Below are 5,000 nucleotides of genomic sequence, written 5' to 3'. Positions count from 1 at the left end.
TCAGCACACGCAGGACGTCCGTCAGCACACGCAGGACGTCCGTCAGCACACGCAGGACGTCCGTGGCTGTCCGTGTGTGTCCGTGTGTCCGTCAGTGCACACAGGACGTCCGTCAGCACACACAGGACGTCCGTCAGCACACGCAGGACGTCCGTCAGCACACGCAGGACGTCCGTGGCTGTCCGTGTGTGTCCGTGTGTCCGTCAGCACACGCAGGACGTCCGTCAGTACACACAGGACGTCTGTCAGTACACACAGGACGTCCGTGGTCGTCCGTCAGTACACATATCAGCATGCTGGCCCTTCCTGTGGACTGTTCGGGTGATTTTGGCCCACGTGGGCTGTCTGTTCAGTACACACAGACTGTCCGTGGACTGATCCGTGTACTGAACTCATATCAGCATGCTGACCACACATATCAGCATGCTGGCCCTTCCCGTGGACTGTCCGTGTACTGATTTTGGACAACTGATGCACCATGTCAGTACACATATCAGCACGCTGGTCCTTCCCGTGGACTGATCCGTGTACTGAACTCATATCAGCATGCTGACCACACATATCAGCATGCTGGCCCTTCCCGTGGACTGTCCGTGTACTGATTTTAGACAACTGATGCACCATGTCTGTACACATATCAGCACGCTGGTCCTTCCCGTGGACTGATCCGTGTACTGAACTCATATCAGCATGCTGACCACACATATCAGCATGCTGGCCCTTCCCGTGGACTGTCCGTGTACTGATTTTGGACAACTGATGCACCATGTCAGTACACATATCAGCACGCTGGTCCTTCCCGTGGACTGATCCGTGTACTGAACTCATATCAGCATGCTGACCACACATATCAGCATGCTGGCCCTTCCCGTGGACTGTCTGTGTACTGATTTTAGACAACTGATGCACCATGTCTGTACACATATCAGCACGCTGGTCCTTCCCGTGGACTGATCCGTGTACTGAACTCATATCAGCATGCTGACCACACATATCAGCATGCTGGCCCTTCCCGTGGACTGTCCGTGTACTGATTTTGGACAACTGATGCACCATGTCAGTACACATATCAGCACGCTGGTCCTTCCCGTGGACTGATCCGTGTACTGAACTCATATCAGCATGCTGACCACACATATCAGCATGCAGGCCCTTCCCGTGGACTGTCCGTGTACTGATTTTGGACAACTGATGCACCATGTCAGTACACATATCAGCACGCTGGTCCTTCCCGTGGACTGATCCGTGTACTGAACTCATATCAGCATGCTGACCACACATATCAGCATGCTGGCCCTTCCCGTGGACTGTCCGTGTACTGATTTTAGACAACTGATGCACCATGTCAGTACACATATCAGCACGCTGGTCCTTCCCGTGGACTGATCCGTGTACTGAACTCATATCAGCATGCTGACCACACATATCAGCATGCTGGCCCTTCCCGTGGACTGTCCGTGTACTGATTTTGGACAACTGATGCACCATGTCAGTACACATATCAGCACGCTGGTCCTTCCCGTGGACTGATCCGTGTACTGAACTCATATCAGCATGCTGACCACACATATCAGCATGCTGGCCCTTCCCGTGGACTGTCCGTGTACTGATTTTGGACAACTGATGCACCATGTCAGTACACATATCAGCACCCTGGTCCTTCCCGTGGACTGATCCGTGTACTGAACTCATATCAGCATGCTGACCACACATATCAGCATGCTGGCCCTTCCCGTGGACTGTCCGTGTACTGATTTTGGACAACTGATGCACCATGTCAGTACACATATCAGCATGCTGGCCCTTCCGTGGACTGATCCGTGTACTGAACTCATATCAGCATGCTGACCACACATATCAGCATGCAGGCCCTTCCCGTGGACTGTCCGTGTACTGATTTTGGACAACTGATGCACCATGTCAGTACACATATCAGCACGCTGGTCCTTCCCGTGGACTGATCCGTGTACTGAACTCATATCAGCATGCTGACCACACATATCAGCATGCTGGCCCTTCCCGTGGACTGTCCGTGTACTGATTTTAGACAACTGATGCACCATGTCTGTACACATATCAGCACGCTGGTCCTTCCCGTGGACTGATCCGTGTACTGAACTCATATCAGCATGCTGACCACACATATCAGCATGCTGGCCCTTCCCGTGGACTGTCCGTGTACTGATTTTGGACAACTGATGCACCATGTCAGTACACATATCAGCACGCTGGTCCTTCCCGTGGACTGATCCGTGTACTGAACTCATATCAGCATGCTGACCACACATATCAGCATGCTGGCCCTTCCCGTGGACTGTCTGTGTACTGATTTTAGACAACTGATGCACCATGTCTGTACACATATCAGCACGCTGGTCCTTCCCGTGGACTGATCCGTGTACTGAACTCATATCAGCATGCTGACCACACATATCAGCATGCTGGCCCTTCCCGTGGACTGTCCGTGTACTGATTTTGGACAACTGATGCACCATGTCAGTACACATATCAGCACGCTGGTCCTTCCCGTGGACTGATCCGTGTACTGAACTCATATCAGCATGCTGACCACACATATCAGCATGCAGGCCCTTCCCGTGGACTGTCCGTGTACTGATTTTGGACAACTGATGCACCATGTCAGTACACATATCAGCACGCTGGTCCTTCCCGTGGACTGATCCGTGTACTGAACTCATATCAGCATGCTGACCACACATATCAGCATGCTGGCCCTTCCCGTGGACTGTCCGTGTACTGATTTTAGACAACTGATGCACCATGTCAGTACACATATCAGCACGCTGGTCCTTCCCGTGGACTGATCCGTGTACTGAACTCATATCAGCATGCTGACCACACATATCAGCATGCTGGCCCTTCCCGTGGACTGTCCGTGTACTGATTTTGGACAACTGATGCACCATGTCAGTACACATATCAGCACGCTGGTCCTTCCCGTGGACTGATCCGTGTACTGAACTCATATCAGCATGCTGGCCCTTCCCGTGGACTGTCCGTGTACTGATTTTGGACAACTGATGCACCATGTCAGTACACATATCAGCACGCTGGTCCTTCCGTGGACTGATCCGTGTACTGAACTCATATCAGCATGCTGACCACACATATCAGCATGCTGGCCCTTCCCGTGGACTGTCCGTGTACTGATTTTGGACAACTGATGCACCATGTCAGTACACATATCAGCACGCTGGTCCTTCCCGTGGACTGATCCGTGTACTGAACTCATATCAGCATGCTGACCACACATATCAGCATGCTGGCCCTTCCCGTGGACTGTCCGTGTACTGATTTTGGACAACTGATGCACCATGTCAGTACACATATCAGCATGCTGGCCCTTCCCGTGGACTGATCCGTGTACTGAACTCATATCAGCATGCTGACCACACATATCAGCATGCAGGCCCTTCCGTGGACTGTCCGTGTACTGATTTTGGACAACTGATGCACCATGTCAGTACACATATCAGCACGCTGGTCCTTCCCGTGGACTGATCCGTGTACTGAACTCATATCAGCATGCTGACCACACATATCAGCATGCTGGCCCTTCCCGTGGACTGTCCGTGTACTGATTTTAGACAACTGATGCACCATGTCTGTACACATATCAGCACGCTGGTCCTTCCCGTGGACTGATCCGTGTACTGAACTCATATCAGCATGCTGACCACACATATCAGCATGCTGGCCCTTCCCGTGGACTGTCCGTGTACTGATTTTGGACAACTGATGCACCATGTCAGTACACATATCAGCACGCTGGTCCTTCCCGTGGACTGATCCGTGTACTGAACTCATATCAGCATGCTGACCACACATATCAGCATGCTGGCCCTTCCCGTGGACTGTCTGTGTACTGATTTTAGACAACTGATGCACCATGTCTGTACACATATCAGCACGCTTGTCCTTCCCGTGGACTGATCCGTGTACTGAACTCATATCAGCATGCTGACCACACATATCAGCATGCTGGCCCTTCCCGTGGACTGTCCGTGTACTGATTTTGGACAACTGATGCACCATGTCAGTACACATATCAGCACGCTGGTCCTTCCCGTGGACTGATCCGTGTACTGAACTCATATCAGCATGCTGACCACACATATCAGCATGCAGGCCCTTCCCGTGGACTGTCCGTGTACTGATTTTGGACAACTGATGCACCATGTCAGTACACATATCAGCACGCTGGTCCTTCCCGTGGACTGATCCGTGTACTGAACTCATATCAGCATGCTGACCACACATATCAGCATGCTGGCCCTTCCCGTGGACTGTCCGTGTACTGATTTTAGACAACTGATGCACCATGTCAGTACACATATCAGCACGCTGGTCCTTCCCGTGGACTGATCCGTGTACTGAACTCATATCAGCATGCTGACCACACATATCAGCATGCAGGCCCTTCCCGTGGACTGTCCGTGTACTGATTTTGGACAACTGATGCACCATGTCAGTACACATATCAGCACGCTGGTCCTTCCCGTGGACTGATCCGTGTACTGAACTCATATCAGCATGCTGACCACACATATCAGCATGCTGGCCCTTCCCGTGGACTGTCCGTGTACTGATTTTAGACAACTGATGCACCATGTCTGTACACATATCAGCACGCTGGTCCTTCCCGTGGACTGATCCGTGTACTGAACTCATATAAGCATGCTGACCACACATATCAGCATGCTGGCCCTTCCCGTGGACTGTCCGTGTACTGATTTTGGACAACTGATGCACCATGTCAGTACACATATCAGCACGCTGGTCCTTCCCGTGGACTGATCCGTGTACTGAACTCATATCAGCATGCTGACCACACATATCAGCATGCTGGCCCTTCCCGTGGACTGTCTGTGTACTGATTTTAGACAACTGATGCACCATGTCTGTACACATATCAGCACGCTGGTCCTTCCCGTGGACTGATCCGTGTACTGAACTCATATCAGCATGCTGACCACACA

Source organism: Brassica napus, unplaced genomic scaffold, assembly GCF_020379485.1.
Source record: "Brassica napus cultivar Da-Ae unplaced genomic scaffold, Da-Ae ScsIHWf_261;HRSCAF=433, whole genome shotgun sequence".
NCBI classification, from domain to species: domain Eukaryota; kingdom Viridiplantae; phylum Streptophyta; class Magnoliopsida; order Brassicales; family Brassicaceae; genus Brassica; species Brassica napus.
Note: the sequence above shows the minus strand (reverse complement) of the source record.